We start from the raw sequence: 18,750 nt of genomic DNA, 5'->3' as shown, positions 1-18,750 counted from the left end.
CATGTGGCTCTTAATCACAAGGTTGTGAGTTTGAGCCCCACATGGGGTCATGAGTTTGAGCCCCACTTAATCTCTCTTAAGTAGAGATTACTTCAACAAATAAAACTTCAAAATAAAATAAAATAAAGTAGAAACAGTGACTTCAAGGGGCAAAAGACTCAACAAACTTTTAGAAGACAGAAAGTACATCAAGGATTGATACCGGAGTCATCCGTTTACTCATCATTTCAAGAAATATTTAAGGGGCACCTGGCTGGCTCAGTTAGTGGGGCATGCAACTCTTGATCTTGGGATCATGCCCCATGATGGGCACAGAGCTTACTTAAAAAAAGAAAACAAGAAATATTTTATGTACTAGGCATTGTTCTAGGCACTGGAAATAAAGCACTGTGCACAGAGTCCCTGCTGTTAGTACATTTATCTTCTAATTGCAAGGAAGAGACAGATAAAAAGTAAATTATTATTCAAGCAACAGTAAGAAATATAAACTAGGACAAGGAAATAGAGAAACTAATTCTACAGAATCTGGACTTTTTGTTATATGTGGCCACTGAGTCTCTGCTGTTAGTTTAATGGTCAGCTAATGATTAGAGAGCGATTTCTCTAGTCCCCTGGAACCAATAAATCTCCCAGTCCTTACTGATGGGCTTTCTATATATATTAGGGCACACCTTTAGCACTCAGCCAGTCAGTTTTTAATTTTGCCTTAGCCTTACTATCTGTAGGCACAGAGCCTCAAGATGAACCAGAACTGAGAGCTTAGGGCTTTCTCAGGTCCTTCCTAAACATGCTCACTGCTCAACGTATGTGCAACAGCCTTCTAGATTCCCAGGAATATATCAACACTTTACAAATCCCTTATGGACATCTATTCCCCAGCTTTTCCTTTTAAGCTTTTTTGGTTAGCCTGTTTGCCCCAACTGCTATTCATTACCACAGGCAGCTGAGATGTTCAATAATTGCCTCTAATTGTTTTCAATGAACACCCCAGGCGGAAAAGCCTCCAAGTCAGGTCAAATACATACAAGTTTGCAAATGAAGTCTTTTAAGGAACTACCAGACAGGTCAGTAACAACAAATAATGACAGGTCAAATTCAATTGACAATTCTCTGGGAATGGGGCTTTGAAGAAGCTCCAATCTTGTTCCATCACTTCCAGTTGGCTTCTAGGCTGCTAGTTTTCACCATGATGGGGCGCTGTTGGTTTTCAAAGTTACTGTGGAACTGGAGAGAAGAGGATGGCACTTGGGCAAGTTAAACTGCTACAAAGTTCACTGTTTTTCCTGAAATGTGGCCATTTTTCTTGAATAAATGCTCCCAGTTTGCTGCAAGCCTATGGTTGATTTTCAGTTTCAAAACAGTTGATTCTATGTCTGTCAGTGTTCTCGTTGCTTTTACGAAGGAGAGAATTTCAGAGGTTCTTATTGTCATTATTGCTGACATCCTGCATTTTAATTGAGAAACTCCTTTAACTCAATTTTTTTTTTTTTTTGAGAGAGAGAGAGTGCCTGAGTGGGGTGGGGGTGGGGGCTGAGAAGAGAGAGAATCTTAAACAGGCTCTACGCCCAGCACGGAGCCCCACATCGAGCTTGATCTCATGACCCTGACACCATGACCTGAGCCGAAATCAAATCAGACACTTAACTGATTGAGCCCCCCGAGCGCCCCCTACCTCAATCTTTATACTTATTATTTTGTTATATTTGCTATTTGATTTTTCTTTTTATTTTTTCTTATTTATTTTAATTTGACAGAGAGAGACACAGCGAGAGAGGGAACACAAGCAGGGGGAGTGGGAGAGAGAGAAGCAGGCTTCCCGCGGAGCAGGGAGCCCAATGCAGGGCTCAATCCTAGGACTCTGGGATCATGACCTGAGTTGAAGACAGATGCTTAACGACTGAGCCACCCAGGCGCCCCTGATTTTTCTCTTTTTAAAACTTCAACATTTACATTTATTTCATTATTTCCTCTGAAATCACGGAAAATGCTTATCTTTTAAATCTCCTTCAGTTTATACTATTCACTATTTCCTTTAGTGCCAGTTACATTTGACTCCTCTCTTTCATAGCATTAATTTTCCTCAAACGATTAAATCTAGATTATTAGAGTTCATTTTTAAAAAATTTTTTATTCATTTGAGAGAGAGAGCACAGAGGGAGAGTGAGAGGAGAAGCAGACTCCCCACTGAGCAGGAGCCCAATGCAGGGCTCGATCCCGGGACCCTGGGATCATGACTTGAGCCAAAGGCAGATGGTTCACCGACTGAGCCACCCAGGTGCCCCTAGAGTTCATTTCTGTATGGGAGTTTTAACTAAACTTTTTTTCCTCAGAGTGGATGGGAATCTTTGTTCATCTGTTATTATAGGTAGGTTCTAGTTACATATGTTCACTTTCAGTGATTATAAAGAGGGGTGAAATATACAATTAGGCCGTGTCTGCTGGGACCCTGCTTTCTGGATATGAATCCCTGTCTCTTCTGAACATCACAAATTATTAGGGATATATCTGGCCTTTTATGCCAAGACTCTCACTTTGGAGTAGCTATCAAAGCTTTATCCTAGGGAGAAACACAGGAGTTACCTACTCACTTTGCTTTTTGCTTCTTCTGCTTTTGTTACAGCAGTCTACAGTTACTTCAGGCTCCTCATGCTTCTTTCTCTAATCTCAACATTCACTCATTCATTTATAAAATATTTATTGAATATCTACTATGTGCCTGGCTTTAGTTTAGATATTGGAAATTCAGTGATAAACACAAAGTTCCCAGCCTCAAGGAACTTATATTCTAATAGGAAGATGAACAAATATATAAGGTAATATAATTTCACAAAGTAGTAAGAAATAATGGAAAAGAACATAAAGAATAGAGACTGACTACAAGGGAGCTATTTCAGAGAGGGTGATCATTTCTCTGAGGTGGTAACATTTCAGCAGAGATCTGAATAATGAAAAGGAGAGAGTTAGAAGATACAAAAGAAAAGGTTTCAGAAGGAAACAAGTATAAAGAAACTGAAAGGAGGGACGCCTGGGTGGCTCAGTTGGTCATGTTCCCAGGGTCCTGGGATCGAGTCCCACACCGGGCTCCTCACTCAGCAGGGAGCCTGCCTGCCTCTGCCCAACAGGTCCTCCTGCTTGTGCTCTCTCTCTCTCTCTCACTCTGTCTCTGACAAATAAATAAAATTAAGAAAAAAAAAAAGAAACTGAAAGGATAACATCTTGTCATGTTTGCGAAATAGCAAAAAGGCCATTGTTAGCAAGTGAATGAGTGGATGGAAATGAAGACCGAGAAGGAGGCAAGGGCCAGATCATACACAGCCTTGTAACACATGATACGGAGTTTGGGAAGGCAACGGGTGCTTCACGCAAAGGAATGACATAATCTGATTAATATACACTAAACACCATGGGGAGAACAGACCATAGGGAAATACATGCCCTCCCCAAGCAGACTGTTCAATGTGTCTGGAAAGCATTTCTCCAGGCTTTATTTTATTTTTTTAAAAGATTTTATTTATTTATTTACACAGAGAGAGATCACAAGTCGGGGTGGGGGGGCGGCGATGACAGAGGGAGAGGGAGAAGCAGGCTCCCGGCTGAGCAGGGAGCCCAAAGTGGAGCTTGATCCCAGGATGACCCAAGCTGAAGGCCGACTGAGCCACCCAGGCTTTATCCAAGGGACAAACACCAGATGCTCAAAATCAAGAGCAAGGGCCAGGAAACTGATTTATGCTCCAAGCACCCTTCATTTCTTCATAATTGTCTACTTGGTTTCTGAAGTTTCTGAAACTTCTACATATGCTTTCAGCTGTGATTTCTTCTCCTAGTCTGTACTGATCCAATCTTACTGTTTCTTATCTTTTAGAAATTCACCAGTCACATCAACTGATGGTAACTTTTCTCGATATATTACCTTTCAAAAAACATCTAACATATCTAACATATTACTCAGAGTCCTTTGTACTCAATGTCCTCCTGAAGTAGACAAAAATATCCAGCAGACCTATACTCACTTGACCTACCTTAAGACTGTCTTTCAAGGGACCCTAAGAAAGCCTTTTAGCTCTCACAATTCAGGCATCAGCACAAATCACATTTCCGTGGCAAAAAAAAAAAAAAAATTGTAACCAATTACACCTTCCCTGCAGAACTGTCTGTGGATAGACAAAAGCTATCACCATGCTGATGAACTCCTTCCATAAATAAACAGCCTAGCCAACTGACTGTGGTAAAGTTGGTGAATTCTTCTGGTTACTTTATTTGGGAGGTATGACTGACCAACACATCATGGTACTGTCAGCTGTAGGAATATTTTAGTGACTTTATACTTAACAGAATACTATCAGAACTTACTGAGAAAGAATTTTTTAAAAATACATTTAGGCTGTACCAAATTCTTAACAGGAAAAATACTTTATCAGGAATAGATCTGCTAAGAATTATTCTTAAAATTTCTAATATTATTTCTTGGATAATCATCCTTTGAAGTTGTCTATAAAACAATCTTTAATAAAAATTAAAAAATCTTTTCCCCACAAGCTTCCAATAAAATAAGGAGATCTGTTCTACAAGAAAAATTCCAAAACCACAGTAAAAAGTATTGAGAAGGAATGAGTTAATCTGAATTATATTTGTCAAAGTGAGCTTAATAATAATCCTACAGTTCTACTACATTCTTTCCAACTCTCCTTGTTTTTAGTAACTTGTCAGTCACAAACTCAAGAATTTAACGTGTAAAGTCCAGACTCCATGGAACTCAAAGCCTCCAAAATTTTATCTTTATCTTCCTTTAATCTGTGACGTTAACATTTCTAAGAGAATCACAATTTTTTCTGTAAGTGCTATGGCCTGATACATGGTTTATTCCAACATGAATATCCTATAAGTGTGCTGTTTCCAGTTATATAGAAAAACTTCCTCCGCCTTCAAAAGTCAAAACTCTATATCACATTCTATAAATCTATACATATATCACATTTATACATCAGTCAGCTCTCCATTATTCAGATAAAATTTATCTTACACTATACTAACAAAACTAAGTCTTTTGAAATGTGTATCTTTAGCTGCCAGAACTATAAAATCTAGGTTCAGCTCTTTTATTAATATTTTATTTCTCCAAACTTATTTATTCCTTTGAGAATCCACCAGCCAAAAAATTCAGTGCTATCATTTCAGCACAGATTGAGGAACAGTGAATTTTTTCCCATATTTTAAAAATTTTAATTCCAATGTAGTTAACATACAATGTTGTATTAGTTTCACAATAATAGTGAAGTTTAAACACTTGTTATTTTATTTTACTCTTTTCAACATAATTCACCTCTGTAAGAGGCAGGTTTGGCAAGCTTGAAGCATTAACTCTGGAGCCAGACTACTTAGGTTCAAATCCCAACTCTACACTGAAGAATGGTGTGGGAGTTTAGTTATTTAACGTTCCTGTGCCTCAGTTACTTCACCTGTAAAATTGGAATCATAAGTGTCTTTGTCATAAGATTTAAATGAGTTAATATTTGTGAAGCTCTCAGGATAGTGCCTGGCACCAGAGTAAACATGATATAGCTATTTGTTACAGAAAAATAAAATAAATAAATATCTTACACATAAGATAAATTCAAGAAAAAATCTGGTCTGGAGTGAAAGTCAATTCAGCAACTAGTTGTCCTTAGTTTTTCAAAGGGAAAATATTAAAATTATTAAGGATGAGGTCCAAATAACAAGAGATTCCTATGAGAGATTAAATAAGTTGGACCTGTAGCTTTGCCTTTCTCATTTGGCTTTGATTCCAAATACCCTACACGAAAACTTTCCCTGTAAGTCCTTTGCAAGAAAAGCTGTTTTCAAGCTCCTGGACAAGAAAACATTGAATGTCAATCACATCCTGTTACTTAGCAAATACCCAGAACTCATCATGGTCACAAATACTTTCAGGAAATCCAACTGGGAGTTGTGAGTTATTAAATGGCTAACATTTATGGAATGTTTTTTATGGGTCCGACACTATTCTAAGTACTTTACATGTATAACTCATTTAATCCTCTCAAGTCTATGATAGGTACTATTTATTATTTTACCATTATATTACCATTTTATAGACGAGAAAACTAAAGTACAAGAGAGTGACTTGCCCAGGGTTATTTACCTAGTAAGTCACCAACCTGGAATTCAAGCCCAGGCAGCCTAGCTTCAAAGCCTGAGGTCTCAAACCACAGCTATGTGCCACTCAATATGGAACATCACAGGCAGTACTGATGACTTTAGAAAGATGACCAAGCTAAAAATGCATGCTATGCCATGCTATACTCACAAGTAGCCAAAATTTACAAGCCAGATAATAATACTGAGGCAAATTTTCTTCTTTATCCTCTCATTCTCGTTCTTCCAGGCCTCCCAAGTGAATGAGTGAATAAACTGAAGTGCTTTATTATTTTTTTATGACTTACTTACTTTGAGAGAGAGAGAGAAAAACTGCAGGAGCACAAGGGGAAGGGGCAGAGGGAGAGAGAGAGAGAATCTCCAGCAGACTCCTCGCTGAGTGTGGAGTCTCACACAGGGCTCCATCTCATGACCCTGAGATCATAACCTGAGCTGAAACCAAGAGTTGGATGCTTAACCGACTGCACCACCCAGGTGCCCCAAGTGAAGTGCTTTAAATAGTGCCTTTAACATAGTAAGTGCTCATTAAGTGTTAGGAGGTGATGGTGATAAAAAACTAAGTAGAGTATGCTGCTGACCCTGCCTCACTTTAATGGCTACAATATGCTAAGAACTGTTGCTATCTCTACTATCTTTTCCCCTTTGTGATTACAGGAAAGGAGTTGGGACAAATACATATATTACATAACATGCGGTCCACTCTTCAGCCATGTTACTTTCACCTGATCATCTATACAGAAGCAAACTCCTTCACTCCTCAGTTCCTTTTTTGGTTTACAAAGATTGGATTGGGGCCAGAAGAAAGTAGAATAAAGCAGTTTTGTAAACTTCTGACTAGTTGCCAAGAACAGAAGCAAAGTTTGTGAAAAGCAACTTCATCGACTTAAACTTTGACTATTATTTGGAACCTAGCAAAGGATTCTAATGACAAAAGCTCGGCATGTGACTGAGCATTTTCAACCTCCTGATTCTGTATTACTTAAAAATAATGTGCCTAGATGCAGTAAAGAACAGAGATGACAGCCATGACAGTCAGGGCAATAGGGTCTCCGTCTCTCAATTGTTCTGCATAGTTATTTAGATTAAAAGCTTAACAGAATCAAGGTACATTTCAGAGGGAAAAAAAAAAAAAAGCTAACACAGTTCCAAAAAGACAATATTGGAAAAAAACTAGCAGTCATTAATATTTTCCAAACTGCAGGTAAAACACATTAATATCTTATTAACTTAGTGGAGACCAACAGTTTTGAATGAAATACAATAAAACAAAATAGAATAAAAAATATTACAGTTCATCACCAGTAAGTAAAGATAATACTGTTTCACAAAACTCCTGTTTCAATTTTAAACATTAATATGTAAAAGTACTGGATAATGTACATATGTGTGTAAGTACTGGGTAACAATGAAAAACTGCATCTTATAGTGGGTCATGATCAAAAAAATTTGAAAGTCACTTTATCAGAATATAAAAAACTGGCCAGAGAAAAGGAGGAAAATAAACCACTTCAAACTACATAGGAAATAACATTCAGAGTTTTAGTGGTTCTCTAAGTTACAGTTTTTTAAAGGCAAGCTTCTGAAAAAGAACAAAAAAGGAAAAGGAAACTATCTGCATAAGAATTAACAGTTTAACAGAGTTATTCCAAATAAACAACAATTTCACAGAATGTGAGGTACAGACACTAAATAAATATATACTAACAGGAGATACACAGAAATGAGATAAAGCCAAGATTTTCAGTTCATCGAGCTATTAAATGCCACGCCAACATTAGAGATGGCTTCTCTTTGCAAAATCCCGCATTCTCACTCTCAAGAACTCTTATTCATCAGTGTTATCTAATCACTGATTCAGAACCTACAGCAAAGATTTGGTAAAAAGGAAAAGAGGCTTTGAAAAATTCAGTGGATTAATAACACACTGATTTCTAGAGCATTTTTTAATAAAACATGTATATACAATTTTTTTATCCTAAAATGTTCTCTAAATTCCAAAATTTTCTGAAAACCAAATCATACAGACATTATTTTGGATTATGCTGTCAATAAAAAGAGAGTGAAACTATCGTATCAACCTAGTGGGAAAAAAATTAACATCATTGTGCTAAATTAAAATTCCCTCTTATTTTGAAAAAAGGAGAACAACAGGTGAATCTGACCTAAATCTTTTTCAACTACTATGGAAACTAAAGAATAAAGTTCAATTCCACCTAAGAGCTAATCATTCTAATTTACTGCCATAGTAACAGTGCTGATAGCAATAAACAATTTTCCTAAATTCAGTAATTGCCACATTATTAAATTTCAGATGAAAAAAAAACAATGTTCAAAAAAACATTGAATTTTAGAAGATAAACTGATTATCAAACCCACATATAAAAGAGTTGCTTTTGAAACAAAAATTAAGCATTTAAACCAAAGTAAAAAACATTCTAAATACCAATAAGTAATCACAGCAAAGCTTAGACTTTTCAGTTCCATAACAATATTTTTCCCACCAAAAAGAAAAAAAAAATCAAGACAAAAGCTACTATGAAAAATGGTGTACTTAATTAATGTCTGAATTAATAAATGAAGTTAATATATAAGAAATAAACTAAGTAGTATCCCTAAACAAGTGTCACTTCTTACCAGAAATAAGTGTAGTTTTTTTTGTTAACCAGATCCCATGATTCTCAATTGTTTTTATTTATTTTTATTTCTTTAAAGATTTTATTCGTTTATTTGACAGGGAGAGAGAAAGCACAAGTAGGCAGAACAGCAGGCAGAGGGAGAGGGAGAAGCAGGCTCCCGCTGAGGAGGGAGCCCGACGACCCCAAGATCATGACCTGAGCCAAAGGCAGATGCTTAACGACTGAACCACCCAGGCACCCTTCTCAACTGTTTTTTAAAATACACAGAAAAATCTCTTCTCATATCTCAGTCCCAGACTCTTACATTAAACTACCACCTCAACTGATATAAAATCATCTCCTTCCCTTAGAGATGCAACAAGAATTTTTATATTTGGGAATAATAAAAGAACAAAAGAATAATATTAATATGATTAATAATATTCTAAATTATTATTTGCATTTTTCAATTTACAAAGGAATTGATTTGTGAAAGCTCTCCTCTTTTCTAAGTAAAACTAAAAATTAATTTTGCACAAATTTCCAGATTTGAAAATGAGATACAGGTAAGTCACAAATTTCAGTTTTAACTTTGTTTCATATTCCAAAGTTGTTAAATTAGTATCAGGGACATTAAGATTTCAGAGTTTGAGACTATTACATAAATTTGCTTAATACTTTGCAGATCAAAGAAAGGAAAAATATTAAGATCTAGAGGTAAAACATGTTAGTAATATAGAATGCATTTTATTAAATAATACTGCCTTTTCTCCAAAAACTCAAAAGTAACCAACTTCCACAAGAAAATTTTTTTAAGAGGGAAAGATCCAGTCCTGTTTTCCTGTCTTAATACATAATTTTTGCCATCTAAGAAACATAGGTAGTACAGGGTTTGCAATTTGCCTTAAGCCAGCATTGAAAAAAGACCATGTTGGCCACCTGGGTGGCTCAGTCGTTAAGCGTCTGCCTTCGGCTCAGGTCATGATCCCAGGGTACTGGGATCGAGTACCACATCGGGCTCCCTGCTCCGCGGGAAGCCTGCTTCTCCCTCTCCCACTCCCCCGGCTTGTGTTCCTGCTCTCACTATGTCTCTCTCTGTCAAATAAATAAATAAAATCTTTAAAAAAAAAAAAAAAGAAAAGAAAGAAAAAAGACCATGTAAAACCCCCCTCTAAGGTTCCCAGCCAAAAGTGGTATTCTTTTGTTTCAGACAAATTGGATTTTTAACCTTAACCTAAAAAGGAAGAAATCACGGAACTAGTAGAACTCTGTACAAAAAGGTCATGAACTCTGAAGCCAGAAAGACTAAGTTCAAAACCAGCTCTCTGGCTAACTAGCTTTGTTACTTTGGGCAAGTTATGTAACTTCTCTGCCTTGGCTTCCTCCTTTGTAAAATGCAGGTAAGAACAGTACTTACTTCACAGGGTTGTAAAGATTAAAGAGTTAATTAATATATGTGGAATAGTTCCTGGCACATACTAAGAGCTATGCTGCTTTTATGTTTACTGTTTCACCATTACCTTTTTACAGTTCAGTTGTGAAGTTTTCCAAATGAAATTTGTTTAATTGTACCTATAAAGAACATGATTTTATATTAAACTGTAATGCAAATTAACACAAGAACCTTAAACTCAATTAATGATGAAGAATCAAAGTGTTTTGAAAACAGAAAATCATAAAATCTAGCTTAAAAAAATCATATACCATTGTCACTGGTAAAAAGTGACACTTTCTTAGGATTAGGCTTATTTTAATTCTAATTATGTTGTCTGCTGCTGCTGCTTTTTTTTTTTTTTTTGGCTACACCCTGGTGATGTAGGTTATATTAAATCTTATAGTTTAATTCAAATATGTACAAAGAAAGCCAAATTCAGGATTCAAGTGTAAATGTCAGCCTTATATAATGTTACCTGGTTTACATGAACAACCTATATATGTATTATTAAAACTGTACATAGTTGGCACCTAAAATAAATTTGCTAAAAGAAATGTATTACAAAGATTATAGCTTACTATTTTCTAAGGCAAATAAAAGCAAATCTACCTAGTACAAATATTAACCAAGCTAATAAGTTAAAGTGCATCCAACACAATCTGTAGTAAGATCTCTAAGACATTAAGCACTGACTGCCTTGGGGGAGGATCTGTTAACTTACAGTAAGTCAGCACTATTTTTTAAATTTTTCTTTTTAAATTTTTTCTACACAAATGTTAGAGTTATTTGTGTCAGTTCTGTGAAAAATGCCATTGGAATTTTGAAAGGAATTGCACTGATCTGTAGATTGCTGTGGGTAGTAGGGACATTGTAATAGTATTAGTTCTTCCAATATATGAGCATGGACTATCTTTCTGTTCATTTGTGTCATCTTCAATTTTTAAATCAATGTCTTATAGTTTTCTGTGTACAGGTCTTTCACCTCTTGATTAAATTTATTCCTAGACATTTTATTCTTTTTGGTGCCATTGTACACGGGATTGTTTTCTTAATTTCTCTAATAGTTCATTACTGTGTAGAAATGCAACAGATTTTTGTATATTGTCTTGCAAATTTACTGCATTCATTAATTCTAACAGTTTTTTTGTGGAGACTTTAGGTTTTCTACACGTAGAATTAGGTCACCTGCAAATAGTAACAATTTAACTTATTCCTTACCAATTTGGATACTTTTTCTTTTTCTGCCTAAATGCTATAGCCAGGACTTCCAACACTATGATGAATAAATATGGTGAGAGTGGGCATCCTTGTCTTGTTCCTGATTTCAGAAAAAAAGCTTTCAGTATTTCACTATTGACTATGTTTGTGATGGGTCTGTTATATATGGCCTTTATTATGTTAAGGTATGTTCCCTCTATTCCTACTCTGTTAAGAGTTTTTAATCATGAGTTTTATGATTTCAATGGATGCTGAAAGGTCAGCACTATTTATACACTTCCTTTTTTGATTTAAAATACTAATACAGTGGAGCCTGGGTGGCTCAGTCGTTAAGTGTCTGCCTTCGGCTCAGGTCATGATCCCAAGGTTCTGGGATCGAGCCCCGCATCGGGCTCCCTGTTTGCGGGAAGCCTGCTTCTCCCTCTCCCACTCTCCCTGCTTGTGTTCTCTCTCTCGCTGTGTCTCTCTCTGTCAAATAAATAAACAAAATCTTTTAAAAAAATAAATAAAAAATAAAATAAATAAAATACTAATACACGGGTGCCTGGCTGGTTCAGTAGGTAGAGTATGCGATTCTTGATCTCAGGGTCATGAGTTCCAACCCCATGTTGGGTGGAGAGATTACTTAAAAAAAAAAAAAGAGGTAAAATACTCCTACATATTTAAAAGGAGAAAATAGTAAAGATAAATTTTACGAAGCCCATATGTCTAATAACTTTTTAAAATATACTATAAATAACAAAGAAAATACTCTCATTATTTTTACATTTAATAATTAGATACCCTAAGACTTAGGTTGATGGGACCAAATAAAAATATCGAGACGATGGTGTGGTTGCTGTTCCATTATTTGCTATGTTCTCTGTCAATAAAACATATTCACAGCTTAAGCCATATATTCTGTATAAGAACATGCACCTGCATTTTTAAGTTAATTAGCAGATAGAAAGTCCACCTATTTTCAACTTTATTTCAAATAATTAACCGCTTGATATAAATGAATGTATGAGAAAAATAAACTATTCCTAACATTTTTAAATATATTTTGAACTATTTCTATGTTAAACTAGTCTATGTTAACTATTTTGAACTATTCTTCCTCCATTTAAAACACATAAGTTAAAATATCCTGCTGTTATATGCAGAACACAAAAATCTTTTATTTTTTCTTTTTTTTAAAGATTGTATTTATTTATTTGAGAAAGAGAATGAAATAGAGAGAGAGCACATGAGAAGGGGGAGGGTCAGAGGGAGAAGCAGACTCCCTGCTGAGCAGGGAGCCTGATGCAGGACTTGATCCTGGGACTCCAGGATCATGACCTGAGCCGAAGGCAGTCTAACCAACTGAGCCACCCATCCGCCCCACAAAAGTCTTTTAGACAAACAACTACAAAAAAGAAATTCTATCAGCCTTTTATCTGAAAGCAAAACAAAAAGAATGAACTTATGAAGTGGCTTAGGCAGATCACAGAAACCATCACACCGCAAGGTACAAATGGTAAGGACATGGAAGAGGTGTACTTTGTTTCTTGAATTTTTAAAGCTGCATTTTCCTTAAAATATATTCCAGGGTTCAAGAATAAAAATTAAACCATGTAAAAATAAAGCACAGTAGCAAGTAAAATGACAAGAAAATAACATTCAAAAATAATTAAGCCAAATAAAAACAGAAAACTGGTAGGCATAAACTAATATGCAGAAATTTATTTTAAATTGAACCCTCAGGGTTACAAGCTAAGACTGCCAAACTAAAGGAGAAATTTCTATAGAAAACCTACTGCGATTCCTCTCCTAAGCATTACAAACATCCACTAAGCTGTCTCTAGTGATATATTTGTTTGTTTGTTTGGAAGCTAGGTAAGATGTGCAGGCTTTTCAGTAATTAGCAAGTCTATTAGCATTGGGTAGGAAGACCAGGAGCATGAACACAATTGCTCCCAGACCTTAGGACGTTCATTTCATGTAAGGGCTTTTATGCAGCATTTATATCATAATAAGCTAAAGTGATTTTAGAAGAAAAGAGAGAGAGAGAGACTCCCTAAAACTTTTCAACTTCTACTTCTGCACAACACAATTTCTTTCTAGAGTCCATTTTGAAGGCAAAATGACTTTAGCCTTGAATTTAAAAATCTGTCATAAATTTCTTACCCTAAAACTCATTCCTGTGACACAAATGTACTGAAATGAACCATTAAATGCTATGTTGTGCTCTCTGACCTACAACTTTGAGGGAACTAAAATCCACTTCTGAGTGCATGCGCAAAACTTCTTTATTTGTAAAAACTGACCTTGGAAAAATTACCAATTCTTTAAGTCTTGATTTCCTTATTTGTAAAATGAAGGGGTAAGTTTGAGCTCAATGGTTCCCTCCAGCTGTAAACTGTAGAAATCCATCCAGGTTTAGACTTAGACATGCTCAAGAAATAAAAAGTTCAGAAATGAAAAAGGTTGAAAGAGAGCCTTGAATCAATCCAAATATAAGTCTATCTATGGAGTTCCCATGGCTAAAAAAAAAAAGTCCACAAAGCTGGAGGTGAGGAAACAGTCAGCCCATACTCACTGGGGTTAGTTTTCGAGGATGCAGAAATGATGAGGCCAGGCTGAACAGAAGCTAGAGTTTCCAGTATAGGTGCTGGGGAAGATGTATGGGTAAGGAGCTTTCAAAGGGTCTTCCCTCAGCAGTTAGCTACGGCCTGAACACCAACCAGAAGGGTCCTTCTCTGTGGCATCTAGGACTAATATGGCCAAGCTCCAAAGTCCTTTGCTAAAAATAGCTGAAGGGAGCAGCCCAATTCTGGAATGAGCCAAGGTCTATGCTATGCCTGTATATGTATATGTATCATATAATGAGAGAAACTTTTCTGTAACTCACCAGTCAAAAGTGAAGCAGACACAAAGCTGTATTTATTCTGTTCACTTAAGTACTAAATTTCAGAGCACGATTTGTATTTCAGAAGCTGCTCAGACAAAAAAAAATTGCAATAAAATGCTAGACACCACCATAAACATCAGAAAAACAAAAATAAAAATTATCCAACCCTGTCTCAAAATATACCTCAGATCACAAAATTTGAGAAACCCGATACTAACCACTATTAAATCCAATCTCTTCATCTTAGAGGTGACTAAGAGCCATTAGAGAAATTTAAGAAATTTAAGAGAAACCTAAGTCTCAAGTGAGAAAGAGGTGGTTTTAAGACTAAGGTGGAGGGGCACCTGGGTGGCACAGTCAGCTAAGTGTCGGGACTCTTGGTTTAGGCTCAGGTGGTGATCTCAGGGTCGTGAGATCCAGCGGCATCAGGCTCCAGTCTCAGCGGGGAGTCTGCTTGAGATTCTCTCTCCCCCCTCCCTCTGCTCTTCCTGCTCCTGTTCCCTCTCTCTCTCTCAAATAAATAAATAAATCTTAAAAAAAAAAAGACTAAGGTGGAAATAGTAAAGAAAAAATAAAAGAATAATAGTAATAATAGTAATAATGTAGTGTAATGGCTGGTTTATGAAGAAACGGGAAGAAAAACAGAAAACTTGTCAATACCGTAAAAGTAAAGAAACAATTTGTAAGAGGTAAGGATAAAGATATATATGCACACTGAGCTCAAGTAAAGAAATTGTACTTTGAAATTACTATAGTGCACTCCTTAGCAGAAAACATTTCAGTAACACTAAAATTTTTGGAAATAAGCTTACAAATCTGGGGCTAAAAATCTCCCAAGAAACTCTGTCCTTTGTCATAGCAACCGTCCTGTAAGTAAAGCCTATGCAGAAAACAAAGGTGATAGTCCCAAGAATATCTGCATTTTTGCCTCAGCTGTGCCCATCCATTCTCATGGGACAGAGAACACAAAAATGACAGGAGGTCCTCATGGCCTGTCAGTTAACAAGACCACACAAGCCCATAGCAGATCCGTGTGCCTGCCACCTGTTAGCCCTCTCCAGAGAGAGCCCCCCCACACTGTGCTCAGCAAAGAACTGGGAACGCCTTTGTTGTTCCCTAACTACCGAAGTTACCAAAGTTGAGTCTAACACAACTCCTCAAGGCAAAACTTCCCCCAAGACAGATAACTCGGCCCAGATTGGGGCTTTGGCTAAGCCCTCCTCTAGCTAAGAAAAGGCGGGAGAGCCCCAGGCGAAGCACAAATGCCACCTATTAGTCCCAGGAAGGGACAGGGGTCGAAGGTGATGGAAGTTGGGGGACGGGACCTAGGACCCCAGAAAGACAGTCTCAGTTTCGCAGTGGAGGAGGGGAAGCACAATGAGGAGGTGGGCAGTCCTGTAAGGGAAAGAACGGCGAGATACCAGGGAGGTGCTAACGTGAGAGGAGGGGAAAAGCGAGAGGCAGTGGTGAGGCAAGCGCTGAGGCAAAAGGCAGGAAAACGGGGCTTGTAACCCGCGGATGAAGACGAGGAAAACAGCCAGGCGAGAGGTGCGCGGCGACAGGCAAGGCTAAGGGGAGGTGAAAGGCGAGGCCGGCAAGGGAAAGGGCTAAAGTGAGGGAAGCATTACAGGGACAAGGGACAGGCAAATAGAACCCCCACCCACAGGGACCGGGACAGAACTTTTGACCCGTCCCCCTACAGGCTGCAATCAACCAGCCGCATTCAGACCCTGTCGCGGCGGGGACTCACCCTAAGGCTGCAGAGGCCCCAAAGCAGGACATGGGTACTGGTCCAGACTCACAGCAGAACCAAGCGGATAGAGGAAACCGCGGCGTTAGCGTGACCCGGATGCGCATCCCTAGGAACCGGAAGTCAGCAGCCAGGGTCACCTCACAATCCACACTTCGTTCCACCAGAAGCCTCTGGGCGCATGTGTCAGGCCTCACGGGGCGGGGCGAGGAAGGGCCTAGACCCCGCCCACTCCGCCATCCCGGGAGCCCCGCCCCCTAGTTACGCCCGCCCCTGGTTACGCCCTGCTGGGAGCCTGGACAGAGCGTGCGGAGAGGCTGGTTCTTGCTGCGAGCGGGCGGTGGCGCAGCTGATGCACAAGCAGCCGGATAAAGATTTCAGCATTCATATTTTTAGAAGGTCTTTTAAAATTCGTGTAATGCCTGCCTCCCCAAAGCGATCGTGAGAAGAAATGCCGGATGTATGTGATAGATTTAGAAAAACTGTGGGAGGAAGAATGGGTGAGAAGTTTTGGAAGACACTGGTGGGGAGGCGAAGCCAGGGTGGTGTTTTAATCCCCAATATTAGTTTATTTCTAATATTGTAGTAATCTTACAATGACTTCTATTTCGTGCACATTATTTTATGTGATAATTTTGTCAGAAACAATATTTATTAATGCTTCACTAACTTTAAATTACTACCCAAATATGGGCAAGGAGCTGGACTGAATTCGTGTATTGGGGAGGCTTGAGATTTATTCAATTTGAGGGCCCTGTTTAAAAAAAAAAATCCAAAATTACAAATACAATATGAGGTATAAAAATGAATCCTTGGAGTGAAAAAAGAAATCACAAACTACAAATTTTAAAAACTTAACAAATACCACAAAATCCAGAAAATTTACACACTATTTTTAAACTGCTTGAGACACCTCTAAAATACTTTTTTTCTGTTTTTCCGTTTTTTTCAGTAGGCACCACGCCCAGCGCAGAGCCCAGTGTGGGGCTTGAACTCCCCACGGTGAGATCAGGACTGAGCTGAGATCAAGAGTTGGATGCCCAACTGACTGAGCCACCCAGGCACCCCTAAAATACATTTTTCCTACATTTTTGGCTGTATATTCTTTGATCATCTCTTCCTATGACAATTTATTAAGTAATGTCATTTACTAAGATCCTTGACTCCTCTCACACCCCCAGGTCGAATTCATCAGTGAGTTCTGCAGAATCTGCCATCAAAATTTGTTCAGAATCTGACCATTCACTGCTTCTCTTGGTAAAAGCCACAGACTATGTGTGACTGCTCTTTTTTATACCCTTACTTTTCCATGATCTATTACAGCAGCAAGCTTCTGTTAAAACCTTAAGCAGATCATGTCCCTTCTCCAATGGACTCCTATTTTCTTTTTAATTTTTAAGATTTTATTTATTTATTTGAGATAGAAAGAGCAAGAGAGAGAGCACAAGCAGAGGACAGAGGGAGAAGGAGAATCAGACTCCCCCGAACCCCCAGCAGGGAGCCGGGTGTGGGGCTCCATCCCAGGACCCTGAGATCATGACCTGAGCTGAAGGCAGACGCTTAACTGAGCCACCCAGACGCCCCTGGACTACTATTTTCAAGTGAAAACAAAAAATCCTTAAACTGGTCTAGAAGCCCCTCAACATGTGACATCTCTTTCCCCCCACCCAAGTGCAACTAACCTCACCTCCTACTCTCCATTAACCCCCCCACCTCAAGACATTTTGGCCTCCCTGCTATTCCTGAAACCTGCACATAAACTCAGGCCCTTCGTGCTTGCTGATCTCTCTGCCTGGAATGCTCTTCCCCCAGATAACTGATCATTCACCCTGTCACCTCCTTTACATCTTTGTTCAAATGTTACCCTCTTAATGAGAATTTCCCTGCCACTGTATTTAAAACTGAAGCACCACCACCCTCTCTGCACTTCCTAGCCCAATTCTTCACTTATTTTTTCTCAAATAACATTTATCCCATCCAACAATTTGCTGGTAAATTTGGTTGAATGTCTTTCTCCCACATATACACACCAAACTGTAAGCTCCAGGAGGGCACAGGTGTCTGTGTTTTTTTCACAGATGTATTTCAGCACCGGAACAGAGCCTAGCACACTGTAGGTGCCCAATTAATGTTTGTTGACCGAAAAGATAAATTGCCCATTTACTTTGCTTTTGCTCATCTGAAACCATGCAAGCTGAGCCACAATTCCACCAGGGGGAGCCCATGAGTAACCAATGTGCTATTTCCCAGAACCGTTATTCCTAAAGCATATACATGTACATAATTCTAGAACAGGGCCACAGAAAAGCACACGAATTCCTCCCGAGGGCAAAGTGTGTTGTAACTACTAACAATAAAAACCCTCCAATGTCCCCACAGTCCCTTAAGAGTAAAATCTAAAAATAAATAAATAAATAAATAAATAAAATCTAAGCTCTAATCTATGGTCCACAAGGCCCTTCTTGACCCATTCTCCCTAACTCTCAGATGTCATGCCCAGCCTCCCTTCCCCTCATATACAGTTCCAGCCATCCTATCTTTTCTTCCTGCACAAGCTTTCTTACCTCAGAGCCTAAGCACATACTGTTCCTGCTCTCTCCAACATTCTTCCCCAAACCTTCCAATGACTGATTCTGCTACTCTCAGTTAAATGCACCCCTGAAGCCTTCCCACAGGCCTCGCCTGGCCTCCTGTCTGCTGTCCAAAG

The 18,750-nt window shown here is 38.3% G+C and overlaps 1 protein-coding gene across 4 annotated transcripts in view; it reads right to left on the bottom strand.

Moving 5' to 3' along the window:
- The window catches only part of EYA3 (EYA transcriptional coactivator and phosphatase 3), a 105,657-nt gene extending 89,481 nt beyond the window's left edge, over positions 1-16,176 (bottom strand). For 3 of the 4 annotated variants that reach the window (XM_073903106.1, XM_025855786.2, XM_025855791.2), the window contains exon 1: positions 16,044-16,176. The gene's annotated coding sequence lies outside the window, so the exon portion shown is untranslated. The remainder of the gene's footprint in view (positions 1-16,043) is intronic. The other variant, XM_025855792.2, reaches the window with a different exon arrangement.
- Between the last annotated feature and the right edge of the window lie 2,574 nt (positions 16,177-18,750).

This window comes from Callorhinus ursinus, unplaced genomic scaffold (genome assembly GCF_003265705.2).
Source record: "Callorhinus ursinus isolate GAN/ISIS: 27379988/994484 unplaced genomic scaffold, GSC_fseal_2.0 scaffold18, whole genome shotgun sequence".
Lineage (NCBI taxonomy): Eukaryota > Metazoa > Chordata > Mammalia > Carnivora > Otariidae > Callorhinus > Callorhinus ursinus.
Note: the sequence above shows the minus strand (reverse complement) of the source record. Positions and strands in the feature narration are given on the sequence as shown.